This window comes from Rattus norvegicus, chromosome 3, assembly GCF_036323735.1.
Source record: "Rattus norvegicus strain BN/NHsdMcwi chromosome 3, GRCr8, whole genome shotgun sequence".
NCBI classification, from domain to species: domain Eukaryota; kingdom Metazoa; phylum Chordata; class Mammalia; order Rodentia; family Muridae; genus Rattus; species Rattus norvegicus.
In genome coordinates, this window is record NC_086021.1 from 24,893,187 (window position 1) to 24,910,236 (window position 17,050).

The 17,050-nt window shown below is 37.2% G+C and overlaps 3 pseudogenes; 1 reads left to right on the forward strand and 2 right to left on the reverse strand.

The window, feature by feature from the left end:
• Arhgap20-ps3 (Rho GTPase activating protein 20, pseudogene 3) overlaps positions 1-17,050 on the forward strand; it is a 47,312-nt pseudogene that overhangs the window by 26 nt on the left and 30,236 nt on the right.
• Naa11-ps7 (N(alpha)-acetyltransferase 11, NatA catalytic subunit, pseudogene 7) lies at positions 3,871-4,641 on the reverse strand (annotated as a pseudogene).
• Txnl4a-ps3 (thioredoxin-like 4A, pseudogene 3) lies at positions 4,699-4,890 on the reverse strand (annotated as a pseudogene).

A 17,050-nucleotide genomic window follows, 5' to 3' on the forward strand; every position in this document is an offset into this window, starting at 1 on the left:
CATTTCACAATATTTTAAACCAATATCTTCTTATACACATGTCTGTCTATCCATCTATCTGCCTGTCCATCTGTCCATCCATCCATCCCTCTCTATCTATCTTTCTATCTATCTATCTATCTATCTATCTATCTATCCATCCATCCATGTATCTGTCTTCTATCTCATCTATATCTTATAAGTATATCTACATCTATATGTATATTTATTGTTGTGAAAATGTTATTCATTAAAAACACTTGTGGTTCCACCTGTGTACAAAAATTATGTTTTAAAGCCACAAGGAGAGTAAATTAAATGCATGTGTCACTTTGCCAGTTGACATGTGCCTTAGATATTTACATCACAATAGTCCTTCAGCCTGACAACTACAGAATCCTCAGACCTCAGTAGTTTTCTAGCCACTGTAGTCACCAGTTTGGTGTCTAGAGGCAGGAAGGCAAACGAAAATTTCACATTGTTTGATAAGTTCTTCATCGCAGGCTCTACTAAAAAGGTATATATTTATATAATTTGATTCTCATGATAGACTTATGGTATCATGAAGTGTTCGGTCTTGATTATTCAAGATCATATGAGATAACTCAACTCATCAGTGGTTTCTTGATAGGGTAATCATTGTAGCAATATTCAGTACCAATCTTCTACAGAAACAAAGTTATCACATGGAGAGGGGTATATTTTGTGCTACACAAGAAAATAATTTCTGTAAAGTTTTAAAAACTATACAAGTTTGAAGTGAGGATTATTTTATGCTCAATCCAATTACTTTCCCCCCATGGCTGTAGATTTTTATTTTAAGAAACTGGTAAATCTAACCCACAATCTAACAATTCTCTGGTTTTTAAGACATCGTTAGTGTTTCCAACACACATTGTGCCCTTTGGAATCTAATGCTCAGAATTTAACACTGACTCAGATGAGACATGCACAACTTTCATGACATGATCATTAACTTAAAATTTTGTTCATGAAGCTGAGGTACTACTATTTTTTAAACATATCTTTACAATACTGCTTGATGTGTGTGATGGCAACTATTGTCTGTTCTCCTTTTGATTCATGTGAGTCGTAAGTCCTTTCTAAGTGAAAGTTATGACATTTCTGTACATATTCTTTGAAAGATGTAACATATATTGTGGGATGAATTATAGTCACTTGAGTAACTATATATGTTAAATATCCAAACTGAAAGAGCAGGGCACAATAAAGAAACCACCAAAACAGAAGCCACTCCCTTACTATAGGGAACAATTTTAATATGAATAAGAGAGAAAAATGTTCAGAGGCACATGGAAAATTTCAGAATATAGAAAACAGAAACAGGCTTGACCAAGTCTGGGAAAAGACAAGGAAGACTGTCAGAAGAGAGAATGGAGATAGCTTGGTCACGGAAAAGGACTCACAAAGAGAGGAAGGGGATTATAGCACATGTTAGGAGTTAGTATAATGAAGAAGGGGATGAGGATGTTGGAAAATGTCTGTAACCTAGATGTGGATTTTAAATTTATACCAAGTATGATTACCCCCTTCAAGAATAAAGAAGGTCAGAATGGAAATTGATATCCTAATATGAACAAGTCAATGGAGAGCCATATGTCCCCTTTGCCACAGTCAGAGGAAATGTCTACCTTTGCTAGACAAGACCAATTTCAGAAATTTTTTGATGAATGCTTGTATTTTTCAATTTTTCCTTTTATTGTTCTTGTTGTTTTTTTGTTTGTAACTATCAGGAATCTTTCTTTCTTGTGTCTTGAACTGGACCGAGCCTGGCAATTGAGATAACCTGATTATTTTCAGCACATCTACTGTTGGGAGCGGCTAAAGATGGCACTGACATCTAGTGGTCGTTTGTGGTATACAACCATTATAGCCGTGTCCCTGGCCTTCCTCTGGCATTTACAAGGCCAGGGTGATATGCATGCTAATAAGGTATCTCATACTGCACCAATCCCCAGAGGACAAGTTTACAGTCACTGTCTGTCTTGTATTTAAGGCGAGTGCCTTTGTTCCTCGGGGTCCCCATATCAACAATTAGGTGTTCCTGCAATAAAGGCTGTTGAGAAAAATCCGGCGGTGTTGTGTCTTCCTTGCTGGTCAGGGTGGGCGCAACAATCTACAATGTTAGCTCACGAAGGTTTAGTTATAGCATTTTCTCAGAGTATCATATCTGATATGTGACATAATATATATCTACATTAGGATTTATAAAAGTTTCAAAAAATCAGTTATAAAGTAGCAATGAAATAATTTTATTGGAGGGTATCACTACAAGTTTAGGAACTGCATTAAAGTGTTGTAGCATTTAGAGTTTGAGAACCATTGCTCTATATCCTACCAACTACACTTCTTCAAACTATTCCCATGACACTTCTGAAAAGGGTCCCACTTCTGAAAAGATCCTACTTCTTCAATACGTTCCCAATAGTTCCCTTCATCCATGACATAGTTTCTGTTACATTTTAAAGCTGTCTATAGCTCAAGAGAATCATGCTTGGAAAACTGAGTCTGCATTTTAACTCCGTTCACCCTTTGAACTACAGTATGAACATTGGTTTTTAACTTATCCACTGAACACTTGTTCTCTAGGTGGAGCTCTGCATCAGGAGAATTTTTTTTTCTCCAATATGGGCATGACTAAGGAGGAAGATGTAGGAGAAAAAAATCGAACCGTGGTTTGCCAAGGTGCTGCGGTTATCCGAAGAGGCTGGAAAAGAAAGAAACGATATCTGACCTGTTCAATGACATTTTGGTGGTATCCAGTAAACTGTAAGTATATGCATCATGCTTTCCTTACTATAAGAGGCTACTCAGTGGAAAGGCCTTAAGGTACAAAACTGTTTATAACTTCCTTTATTTTTGAGATTATAATTATATTACATTCTCCTTCTTTTTCCTCGTCCATGTCCTTCCACATCCTTCCATATACCTCTCCTTGTTCTCTTTTGAAATCATGGCTTTCTGGTTTTTTTTATTACTCATTCTTACTCATTATTTTATATGTAAGCTAACATAAGATACACATATATAATAGATATTCATGGATACATATATATGTACAGTTTCTAAGTACTTAAATATAACCTACTCAGTCAGTATAATATTGCTTGTATTTGTGTTTTCAGGAATGTGTATTTGGTATTAGATAGGCAATCTAATTGACAATCCTAGGGGAGATTTCTCTTACTCTCAAGTTTCCTTAGTGGCATATACTTCTTTGAGTACGGTTGATGCTTACTGGACTACTCCTATATATTTCTCAATTTGTTTTGACACATTCTTTGAGCACATTTAAAAAATTAATTAATTAAGGTACTACTCTGCTGTTTGAATCTGGTGAAAGATTAGCGACAAGCTACCAAGGAGACAGTTATGCAGGCATGTGCCCACATATCTAGCATTTTTTAAAAACTAACTTAGGATTATTACAACTGGTAATACTTTCCACCAGGAAAGAGAGCATTCTTCTTCAAAGAAGGGAGGGCAAGGCCAGGCAGTTCCCCAGAAAGCAAGAGCGGATAACTCCCCACAAGGGAGAGGGCATGAGGACTAGCTTGACGGTTCTACTCCAAGGAAAACCCAGATAAACACTGGCAAATGCAGGATGCTGGGGTATTCTCAAGTTGTCCCCACTTCCTGTTTAGCAATCTAGGATTTGTAAACCTGCAGGATATACAGAACCAGTACAGCACTGAACAGAATCTGATGGCAGCATGAAGAAGCCAAGAAAGGCGCTGCCTGGCAGTCCTCAGGCCTCCTTGACTCCCGCACAACAGGTTCTGTGTCCAGGTGTGCGTCCATGATCACACAGGTTATGCAGAAGGTTGCTAAGCATCAAAAGGAGAGCCATTTGCGTCACAGGACTGCAGAACAAGGTTCCCAAGAACAATATGACTAAAATACGAGGACCTGTTGTGCTCAAGCAGGTCCTAAGAGGCGGACCCCAAGGTCTGCAAGCTGTCTTGGACATCAGTGCTATCTTTGCCATTACTGCCACTGTCACCTCTAGCCAGGTTGTCCCGCTGATAGGCCTCTTCGGAACCAGGAAGTGTGCTACCCTGATTCTCCTTGGAACCAAAAAAGACATATCCGCCTTTCTTCAGCTCCAATTGCCTTCTCAGCTCACCTGCCATCTGTGAGAGATCTCGCTTCAGAGCATATGCATCTTCGCCATCTGCATAGTACTTGGGCTCCACCTCACTAACCTGGAAGTTCAGGGTGCTGGAACAGAGGTGCAAGGCTGCTCGGTTGCTCTTCCTGGCATGCAGGGAGACATACTTTGCACTGAAGCCCTCTATCATGGCCTGGGAGGCCTGGTCAATTAGCTTCTTGGCCAGGGCAAAGCTTAGGTGGCAGCGCTTCACAGCCAGTGGGGTGATGTGTCCATGAGGGACGTTATCAGGATCCTCTTCCATTTTGGCCAGAACATAACCCACAATCTTCCCAACCTCATCCTCAGCAATGTAGGAGAGCTGGGCCACGAGAGGCCATGATAGTAGTACTTTATCTGGTAGTTCTCGGGCAGGCAGAGCAGGTTGCAGTGTTGTATGTTTATCAGGTCATATGGCCGAGCCCAGCAGATGCTCATATTGGCGGCAGAAAAGCCTATCAGACTCGGGAGAATCAGAGAGGATGCCACAGAGCACAAGCGACACCAGAATCATTTGCTTTAAGACACCTGGGTTATCCAAACGGAACTCATACGAGATGAGGAAGATCTCTCACTATCTTCCATTTCGTTTCGGCGATGCTGTACAGAATTTTGTATATCTTCATGCAAGTGGGGTCCTAGTCGTGTCCGAAGTAAATGATGACCACGCAGTCCTCCTCTGAAAGGATTGGCCGGTCTACCTGCCAGCCATTGTGTAGATGCGGAAGCATGTACAACATTTTGGACGCGCTTGCACAGCATGACCTCGCGAGCTACCTCTAACCTCGTGTGAGCCCACAGGGCCGGATCAATGGGCAAAGCACCAGTGTGCTTTATGTTTTCATCTGCGATGTTCAAGACTCCACAAGATCCATGGGGCAGGACAGAGGTGCATTGTCCTAGAAGAATGTGAACAAGACAAGATCTTATTTATCCTACACATTCTTCTTCCCAAAATGATCTGATTTTATCTGTGTCTTAAAAGTACACAGATCTATCTCTTCCCAATAATATTGTGTAGTATAATTAAATTTGAAAAATACTTTATATACTCCCACATTTTCTTAAAAATTAGTATTTAATTGAATGATGAAAAGTTACTCATGCAATACTCAAGTATTTGAATGTCTCTGCAGAAGAATATCACTGGTTTTTATAGTCAATTAAAAAGGACTGGTGTCATTAGACCATCAGAGTCAGGTATAATTTTCAGAGTTCAGGAAAATTTCAAATTTGCATTCTAATCTTTCATGAGAAGATGTGCTCATGGCATATTGATATTATATTGAGTGTAGTTGATGGAATCACAGGGATTGTGTAGCATGTGACTTCTGCTCTAATCAAACATACACTAAAATTCGAATTTTTTTCCACATGAAAAGTTCATGCATACTCCATATTTGGGCTCTTTTCATTCTTCTATCCAAATTCTTAGTGTCATCACACAGTTGACTCAAATAACACAAACACAAGTTTTATGAGCATTCTAGGCTCTGTGACTTTGCTCTTACATGGAAAAGCATTTGTCATAGACTCTGACAAAGAGAAGATCACCTTTTGTTCTCTGAATGTTTTCTATTCCTCCGGTAAAATCTCAAAAGTTTGTTATTTAATACTTAGGCTTTCTCTCTTATCAAATATGAGAAATATTATATTTAGGGATGGTAAAGTGTCACATGACAGCACAGCAGTACAAAAATTAGGTCATTTAGAGGTGGAATCATGTAGAGACTGCCAAATATACCTATACCATAATTGATGACCACAGACGTAAGATATTTTTATGCATAATAACCTTAAAAATCTTACCATTTATCATGACTCTAATATTTTTCAATTTCACAGTTCCATGGAACAGACCATTTGGTGGTATTTCTTTCTACAAAGGTATTTTACTTTTGTTAATATTTTAATCCTTGGTGATATAGGAATGGTAGTATGTGCTTCGATATATATATATATATGTATACATATACATATGTATATACATATATATATATACACATTGATATTCTGTCTCGAAATCAGTTGTTAATTAGATGGTCAATGGAAAGTGTTTTGCATTCTCCTGTCCATTCCTTATTTTATTTAATTTGGTGGAAGTTCTGCATTTATTATTTCCTCTTTGTATTAGAGTACACAGTACTCTCAAGTCTTATTTTAAGTTCCACTAAGTAGATGTCACTCTATCATACACATTCCAACCATCTGCTGCTTCCTCCTTTGAGGTCAAGCAAATTTCTATCCTTCTGTCTGTTTCACGCACATCATTTTGAGGACTGGCTATACTACTTAGGTCAATGTGTTATTACCTGACTATATCTGTTTCTGAAACATTTTTGACTATTCACCAGTCAAATAATGAATATTGCTGAACTTATTTTCTTATATTGAAAGCTAAGATGATTCTGAAAATATATTAACAGGGATTAGCTTGAAATATGCTCCTAATTAATCTTGCTGTATTGTATATTTTTGTTGCATTTCACAGATCCATTCGTGAAGCCAAGAAACACAACAAATGGAACTTCCCATGCAGATATTCACTGAGAACATTGCAGGCTGTGACACTGTATGTGAATACAAAACCAAAATAATATTCCATGTTCATGACTAGGAGAGAGACAGTTTGTAAAGTAATGGAAGATGGAGACATAAGAAGAGCATGGATGGGGAGAGCGGGACAAAGGGAGAGAGTGACAGTGGGACAGAGAGACTGAGGGAGAGAATTTAGACAGTATTGTGTGGAACTAATTAAATTATTTTACATTAAATTTTATTAAATTATATCTGTAGTCAATGCAGACATAGGACTCTCATATGTGATGTGTATAGAGCAACATGAAACAAGACTGATTCATGTACTAGAGATCCAAAAAGAGGAAATACTTTTTGTTAAATCACTGAAAATTGAACCAAATATTTCCAACAGCATATATTTCCAAGTGGAGTATTATTAGTACAATTAAACTGCTCCCTCCTGAATCCTTATTGCTTATATATAAACTTGTGTGTTGTTTCCTCTATTCCTTATTCATTTTAAAATATTTATGTCTAGTAAACAATTTTTATTATATAATATTATCATAAAGCATTATTGATATACCTAAGTGTTATAACCATAACACTCCATACCTAACTGTTCAATGATATATTAGCTCTTTATCTCCATTCCTAAGTGTTCAATGACATATTAGCTCTTTTTCTCCATTCTGTGCTCTTTCTCTAAGTCTCTTACTATGCATCCTTAAACCTTCCTCTGAATACCAGCTACAAAGTCATGGCTTTCATCCTCATGTTTATTTGAATAATCTAGTCATGAGGGTATCTTTGCATGTGACTTCTGTTCAGAAATTACCTTTATAAATTTAACAGTGGTGTGTGTGTGTGTGTGTGTGTGTGTGTGTGTGTGTGTGTTCATCTTTGTGTATGGTGTTTAGGATAAAACTCACAACCTCACAATACTATACAGTAGTTCTATCATTGAGATAAACATAAATATCTATTGAATAATTGTCTATTTTTCTCAGGCTTATATTATTGTTCACTTCCCAGTATTGGGTTTAGTGAAGATCAAAAATTTAACTACTATGTAACATGTAGAGCATTGAAGACATTTCCTACTGTAAAGCAGAATAGACTGTGACTCAGGGATCACCACCTCTCTGCCTTTCATAAATGCTAATGGGTACACCTAGAGTCAGTGTTCTAACATGTCACTGTGGACACTGCACTAGACTTACAAAGGGCACTATAATGAAGATATTTTAGATCACCAAGCAATTTCTTACTCATACCAGGTCCACGTTACACAAAACAGTAACTAAAAATAGTATAAAATAGATTTTGAGTCAGTGACATAAATCAGGGAACACTCATTAGCTTGGCTGAACCATATATGTCCTCAGGACAGAGAAGAGCAGAAGAGCAGCACGTCCCATAGGGAAATGGTCTCTTGCCTCTGCTGTTTGACTTTAGCTGTGGCAAATGCTCAGCATTGTACACTTTTGTGACTTAGATCCATTTGCTTTAACATGAACATTTTTACTAATTCTCTCCCATGACTCTAGTGCTTTAATATTTTATCCTACCATAATTATTAAAAACCTTTCATGTAGTTCAGAAGATTGGTAATAGATAATTATAACTTTTATTCATGTTATATGTTTATATCCTTTTTGTCTTTGAAGAGATATTATCAGATCATCAAAACATTCTTCTACCTTTCTTAGATATCTTCCCTTATTTTCTTTCTTCATATTCTCTAGTCAGTATTCAGAAATAATTCTTCATATATATATATTTTATATATATCAATTTTTTAGTAGTTTTCATTGATTTTTTTGTTTATACTTTAGCCTTTTCTTTTATCGTTTGAAAATTCTTTGAATCATCAATGTATTTCATTACACTTAAGATAAACCTGTAAAGTTTTTCTATGGATAAATTAGGAAAATGTTTTAATCCTATTTTTATACTAGGATTTTTCCGCCTAATTTTTGTTTTTTCTTTACTCTTAAGATTGAATGTATATCTCTCAGACACTGCTTATATTTTAAAATAGATAGATGCAGATGATTTTAGAATTATCTTTATTCGATAATTTCATGTAAGTATAGAAATGCCAAATCCCCCTCACAATCACATGATATCCCCAAACCTTTCCCTATATTCATGTTCTTTCCTTTTCTTGACTTTACTAATTACCAATGTATAAAATATTGACTTTTGGTCTTAGCATTGTATAGAAAACAACTGCACTGTCCTCATGAGTCAATGCTTATGCCATGGCTGGGGGACAGCATTTTACTACATGCCTCCATGATTTTAGTAATCTGTTTTAAAATTCATACCTTGTTACTGATAGTATCACCTCACTGTTGCACATTTAGTCTATTAATATGTAATTTCAATATTTACAGTTATTATTTCTATCTGAAGATATAGGCAAATATATTTACATTAAATTTTTTTTTGTCTTTGAAAAATTAAAACATTTTATTCCTCATAGAAGGAGCATGTGAACTATCCTAAGGTTGATCTTCTCTCTTAAGAATTGTTTACCTTTCTGTGGTTCATCATGAGTCAAGAAATACTTTAGCATATATAATAAAACTACCAGTTCTATTTTAGTTTTCATGCTTTAAAAATGTTATTTGTAGACATATTTTATTTAAAAAGTCTCTTTGTCTTGAAATCTGTTTTACAAACAAAATCACCATCAGAAAGAGATGTACACATCTTTGCAGCCATTAATTAGACATTAATATGTTTCTAATGCTGTGAAAACAAAATGTTTACAATAATGTGAATTAAAGTCCCATGTGAATTATTACTCTATCTCATGTGCAGAATTCTTCATAATAAAACTTTGTTATCTTAAAATTATACCAATGTTTTCAGACATTCATCAAAATATCAGAAGCTTTACTTTTCTTTAAATGTTCAATGCTTCCATGTGTGTGTGCGTCTGTCTCTATGTGTGTGTGTGTGTGTGTGTGTGTGTGTGTGTGTGTGTTCCTATGACTATGTGGTTTATGAATATATGTACATATTTCAATGTGCCATATGGTGTAAGAAGGAAACTTGCAGGTGATTATTTCCTTCTGGCATGTATGATTTCTGAGCCCTGATCTATATTTTCACCCATAGGTGATTAATTTTACATTCTGAACAAAAACTTAAATTTGTTCCTTTCTTGTTACATTTCAACCACAAGATCAGAGCTGTTTTTTTTTATATTCTAAGATGCTTTTGCATAATTGTCAGCCTCTGCATAAAAAGATACAAAGTCAGTTAGTGTAAGTTGTCCTTTTCATAAAATTCTACTAAGCTGACATGTAACATTGGGGTCTTGGATGAATCATCAGAAGCACTCAAACATACACACAAACACACACACAAACACACACACATACACACACACAGGCACACACACATGCAAACACACCACAGACACAGACACACTCACTCATATTATTTTCAAAGTAATAGATTATGCATAGCAGTTGATTAATAAAAAGTAAAAATTAAAAAGTAATGAATGAAACCTTTGTAAAAGAGATGGCTTGTGAAGTGGTTTTCTTAGGTTTGGGTTCATGGTTGTTATGGATAGGGAGAGAGCACATGTGCTGTGTTTCTCATTTAAGGGACTGAAACAGATACTTACAGATAGATACTTACAATCCTCATCAAAGATAACTGATAATATAGATACTAACTTCATAAAAATATACTTATGTACTAACTGTCTGGTTATTTATTAGATTTCCAGTACATCAGTGGTTTCTTGTCCGATTACTATGCTTTGATTTCACGCTATATCCTTGCTGCTGTCTTCCTTGGTCTCTGGAGCAGATCCTAAATGTGAGAGGCAGTAGAGAGCTAATAGTACAAGTACCTTGTTTATTCCTGGGAGTGTTAAGAAATGGGGTCTTGTTTCTAATATATTCATTTTGGATCCCTAGATCTATCACCATAAAAGAATTCAACACTCTATATCTGTATGCCATCTAAGTATTTACAAACCCTGATATGATGAGTGCTCACTAATTTTAATTTTTATAAAAATAATTGTGCTGCTTCCCAACCTCATTTTCCTAGAACTGTGCATATGAAGCACATGGAAGTAAGGCTGTAATGATGGAAGTCCAGTTGGAGAGGAAGCAAACGTCTCTGCTCTTTTTTTAAGTGACCTCCCTGACTACGTTCTGCCATAATGAAAGAGAAATCAGGATGCTGAGCTCTAGCACCCATGGCTTCTCAGTCACCCTTTATCATACGCAACCTCTTACAGTTATGTTTGATTTTTCAGTACCCAAGAACTAAATTCTAATATAAATATGTGAGACTGAGTGTCTTCCAGACTTAGCCTATGGGAAGAAAATGAGTTCTGCATTAGAGGAGTTGTTACAGATTATAAATTGTAAATAATGATTAGATCATATTAATTTTGTATTCATGAGCTTTCAGGTTATTTTATAGCATTTTTCTCTCTGTGCATTCTATAGGCTCTGTATGTGACAGCAACAAACTTTGATATGGTGAATGACATAATCAGACGATTACTACCAATGATAAGAAAGCATGTAAGTTACTTTCAATCTATTTTGAGTTAAAATTGAATTTTGCTTTTGAGATTCACATATGTGGCAATGTGTAAATACAGGTGAAATTTGATCATGATACATTTACAAATCATATTTTACAAATGGCTCCTTTTTTATTTTATTTGTTAGGTATAAATTTCTTTTTTTATTAACATGAGTATTTCTTATTTACATTTTGAGTGTTATTCCCTTTCCCAGTTTAAGGGCCAACATCCCCCTAACCCCTCCCTCTCACCTTCTTTATGGGTGTTCCACTCCCCATCCTCCCCCCATTGCCACTCTCCCCGAAACAATCACGTTCACTGGGGGTTCAGTCTTAGCAGGACCCAGGGCTTCCCCTTACACTAGTGATCTTACTAGGATATTCAATGCTACCTATGAGGTCAGAGTCCAGGGTCAGTCCATGTATAGTCTTTAGGTAGTGGCTTAGTCTCTGGAAGCTCTGGTTGCTTGGCATTGTTGTTCATATGGGGTCTCGAGCCCCTTCAAGCTTTCCAGTTCTTTCTCTGATTCCTTCAACGGGGGTCCTGTTCTCAGTTCAGTGGTTTGCTGCTGGCAATCACCTATGTATTTGCTGTATTCTGGCAGTGTCTCTCAGGAGAGATCTACATCTGGCTGCTGTCTGCCTGCACTTCGTTGCTTCATCCATCTTGTCTAATTGGGTGGCTATGTATGGGCCATATGTGGGGCAGGTTCTGAATGGGTGTTCCTTCTGTCTCTGTTTTAATCTTTGCCTCTCTATTCCCTGCCAAGGGTATTCTTGTTCCCCGTTTAAAGAAGGAGTGAAGCATTCACATTTTTTTTTCTTTTTTTCTTTTTTCTTTTTTTTTATTAACTTGAGTATTTCTTATATACATTTCGAGTGTTATACCCTTTCCCGGTTTCCGGGCAAACATCCCCCTCCCCCCTCCCCTTCCTTATGGGTGTTCCCCTCCCAACCCTCCCCCCATTGCCGCCCTCCCCCCATACACTAGTTCACTGGGGGTTCAGTCTTAGCAGGACCCAGGGCTTCCCCTTCCACTGGTGCTCTTACTAGGATATTCATTGCTACCTATGGGGTCAGAGTCCAGGGTCAGTCCATGTATAGTCTTTAGGTAGTGGCTTAGTCTCTGGAAGCTCTGGTTGCTTGGCATTGTTGTACTTTTGGGGTCTCGAGCCCCTTCAAGCTCTTCCAGTTCTTTCTCTGATTCCTTCAATAGGGGACCTATTCTCAGTTCAGTGGTTTGCTGCTGGCATTCGCCTCTGTATTTGCTGTATTCTGGCTGTGTCTCTCAGGAGCGATCTACATCCGGCTCCTGTCGGTCTGCACTTCTTTGCTTCATCCATCTTGTCTAATTCTCCAATTAGAAGCATTCACATTTTGATCATCTGTTTTGAGTTTCATTTGTTCTAGGCATCTAGGGTAATTCAAGCATTTGGGCTAATAGCCACTTATCAATGAGTGCATACCATGTGTGTTTTTCTGTGATTGGGTTAGCTCACTCAGGATGATATTTTCCAGTTCCAACCATTTGCCTACGAATTTCATAAGGTCATTGTTTTTGATAGCTGAGTAATATTCCATTGTGTATATGTACCACATTTTCTGTATTCATTCCTCTGTTGAAGGGCATCTGGGTTCTTTCCAGCTTCTGGCTCTTATAAATAAGGCTGATATGAACATAGTGGAGGACGTGTCTTTTTTATACGTTGGGGCATCTTTTGGGTATATGCCCAAGAGAGGATAGCTGGATCCTCAGGCAGTTCAGTGTCCAATTTTCTGAGGAACCTCCAGACAGATTTCCAGAATCGTTGTACCAGTCTGCAATCCCACCAACAATGGAGGAGTGTTCTTCTTTCTCCACATCCTCGCCAGCATTTGCTGTCACCTGAGTTTTTGTACTTACCCATGCTCACTGGTTTGAGGTGAAATCTCAGGGTTGTTTTGATTTGCATTTCCCTTATGACTAAAGATGTTGAACATTTCTTTAGGTGTTTCTCAGCCATTCGGAATTCCTCAGCTGTGAATACTTTGTTTAGCTCTGAACCCCATTTTTAATAGAGTTATTTGTCTCCCTGCAGTCTAACTTCTTGAGTTCTTTGTATATTTTGGATATAAGGCCTCTATCTGTTGTAGGATTGGTAAAGATCTTTTCCCAATCTGTTGGTTGCCGTTTTGTCCTAACCACAGTGTCCTTTGCCTTACAGAAGCTTTGCAGTTTTATGAGATCCCATTTGTTGATTCTTGATCTTAGAGCATAAGCCATTGGTGTTTTGTTCAGGAAATTTTTTCCAGTGCCCATGTGATCCAGATGCTTCCCTAGTTTTTCTTTATTAGTTTGGGTGTGTCTGGTTTGATGTGGAGGTCCTTGATCCACTTGGACTTAAGCTTTGTACAGGGTGATAAGCATGGATCAATCTGCATTCTTCTACATGTTGACCTCCAGTTGAACCAGCACCATTTGCTGAAAATGCTATCTTTTTTCCATTGCATGGTTTTGGCTCCTTTGTCAAAAATCAAGTGCCCATAGGAGTGTGGGTTCATTTCTGGGTCTTCAACTCTGTTCCATTGGTCTATCTGTCTGTCTCTGTACCAATATCATGCAGTTTTTATCACTATTGTTTTGTAATAGTGCTTGAGTTCAGGGATAGTGATTCCCCCTGAAGTCCTTTTATTTTTGAGGATAGTTTTAGCTATCCTGGGTTTTTGTTATTCCAGATGAATTTGCAAATTGTTCTGTCTAACTCTTTGAAGAATTGGATTGGTATTTTGATGGGGATTGCATTGAATCTGTAGATCGCTTTTGGTATAATGGCCATTTTTTCTATATTAATCCTGCCGATCCATGAGCATGGGAGATCTTTCCATCTTCTGAGGTCTTCCTCAATTTCTTTCTTCAGAGTCTTGAAGTTGTTGTACAGATCTTTTACTTGCTTGGTTAAAGTCACACCGAGGTACTTTATATTATTTGGGTCTATTATGAAGGGTGTCGTTTCCCTAATTTCTGTCTCGGTTTGTTTCTCTTTTGTATAGAGGAAGGCTACTGATTTTTTGAGTTAATTTTATACCCAGCCACTTTGCTGAAGTTGTTTATCAGCTTTAGTAGTTCTCTGGTCGATCTTTGGGATCACTTAAATATACTATCATATCATCTGCAAATAGTGATATTTTGACTTCTTCTTTTCCGATCTGTATTCCCTTGACCTCCTTTTGTTGTCTGATTGCTCTGGCTAGAACTTCAAGAACTATATTGAATAAGTAGGGAGAGAGTGGGCAGCCTTGTCCAGTCCCTGATTTTAGTGGGATTGCTTCAAGTTTCTCTCCATTTAGTTTAATGTTAGCAACTGGTTTGCTGTATATGACTTTTACTATGTAGTTTAGGTATGGGCCTTGAATTCCTATTCTTTCCAGGACTTTTACCATGAAGGGGTGTTGAATTTTGTCAAATGCTTTCTCAGCATCTAATGAAATGATCATGTGGTCTTGTTCTTTCAGTTTGTTTATATAATGGATCACGTTGATGGTTTTCCGTATATTAAACAATCACTGCATGCCTGGGATGAAGCCTACTTGATCATGGTGGATGATTGTTTTGATGTGCTCTTGGATTCGGTTTGCCAGAATTTTATTGAGTATTTTTGCGTCGATATTCATAAGGGAAATTGGTCTGAAGTTCTCTTTCTTTGTTGGGTTTTTGTGTGGTTTAGTTATAAGAGTAATTGTGGCTTCATAGAAGGAATTCGGTAGTGCTTCATCTGTTTCAATTTTGTGGAATAGTTTGGATAGTATTGGTATGAGGTCTTCTATGAAGTTCTGATAGAATTCTGCACTAAACCCATCTGGACCCAGGCTCTTGTTGGTTGGGAGACCTTTAATGACTGCTTCTATTTCCTTAGGAGTTATGGGATTGTTTAACTGGTTTATCTGTTACTGATTTAACTTCGGTACCTGGTATCTGTCTAGTAAACTGTCCATTTCCTGCAGATTTTCAAGTTTTGTTGAATATAGGCTTTTATAGTAAGGTCTGATGATTTTTTGAATTTCCTCTGATTCTGTAGTTATGTCTCCCTTTTCATTACTGATTTTGTTAATTTGGACACACTCTCTGAGTCCTCTCGTTAGTCTGGCTAAAGGTTTATCTATCTTGTTGATTTTCTCAAAGAACCAACTTTTGGTTCTGTTGATTCTTTCTATGGTCTTTTTTGTTTCTACTTGGTTGATTTCAGCTCTGAGTTTGATTATTTCCTGCCTTCTACTCTTTCTGGGTGTATTTGCTTCTTTTTGTTCCAAGCTTTTAGGTGTGCTGTCAACTGCTGACTTATGCTCTTTCCTGTTTCTTTCTGCAGGCCCTCAGAGCTATGAGTTTTCCTCTTAGCACAGCTTTCATTGTGTCCCATAAGTTTGGGTATGTTGTACCTTCATTTTCATTAAATTCTAAGAAGTCTTTAATTTCCTTCTTTATTTCTTCCTTGGCCAGGTTATCATTGAATAGAGCATTGTTCAATTTCCATTTGTATGTGGGCATTCTTTCCTTATTGTTATTGAAGAACAGCTTTAGGCCATGGTGGTCTGATAGCACGCATCGGATTATTTCTATCTTTCTGTACCTGTTGAGTCCCGTTTTTTCACCAATTATATGGTCAATGTTGGAGAAAGTACCATGAGGAGCTGAAAAGAAGGCATATCCTTTTGCTTTAGGATAGAATGTTCTATAAATATCTGTTAAGTTCATTTGGTTCATGACTTCGCTTAGACTGTCTACGTCTCTGTTTAATTACTGTTTCCATGATCTGTCCATTGATGAGAGTGGGGTGCTGAAATCTCCCACTATTATTGTGTGAGGTGCAATGTGTGTTTTGAGCTTTAGTAAGGTTTCTTTCACGTATATAGGTGCCCTTGTTTTGGGGGCATAAATATTTAGGATTGAGAGTTCATCTTAGTGGATTTTTCCTTTGATGAATATGAAGTGTCCTTCCTTATCTTTTTTGATGACTTTTAGTTGAACATTGATTTTATTTGATATAAGAATGGCTACTCCAGCTTCCTTCTTTCGAACATTTGCTTGGAAAGTTGTTTTGTAGCCTTTCACTCTGAGGTAGTGTCAGTCTTTGTCTCTGAGGTGTGTTTCCTGTAGGCAGCAGAATGCAGGGTCCTCGTTGCATATCCAGTTTTTTAATCTATGTCTTTTTATTGGGTAGTTGAGGCCATTGATGTTGAAAGATATTAAGGAATAGTAATTATTGCTTCCTGTTACATTCATATTTGGATGCGAGGTTATGTTTGTGTGCTTTTTTTCTCTTTGTTTTGTTGTCAAGACGATTAGTTTCTTGCTTCTTCTAGGGTGTAGCTTGACTCCTTATGTTGGGCTTTGGCATTTATTATCCTTTGTAGTGCTGGATTTGTAGAAAGATATTGTGTAAATTTGGTTTTGCCATGGAATATCTTGGTTTCTCCATCTATGTTAATTGAGAGTTTTGTAGGATACAGTAACCTGGGCTAGCTTTTGTGTTCTCTTAGGGTCTATATGACATCTGTACAGGATCTTCTGGCTCTCTTAGTTTCTGGCGTAACGTCTGGTGTGATTCCGATAGGTCTGGCTTTATATGTTACTTGACCTTTTTCCCTTACTGCTTTTAATATTCTTTATTTTTTTGTGTTTGATGTTTTAACTATTATGTGACGGTAGTAGTTTCTTTTCTTGTCCAATCTATTTGGAGTTCTGTAGGCTTCTTATATGCTTATGGGTATCTCTTTCTTTAGGTTAGGGAAGCTTTCTTCTATGATTTTGTTGAAGATATTTACTGGTCCTTT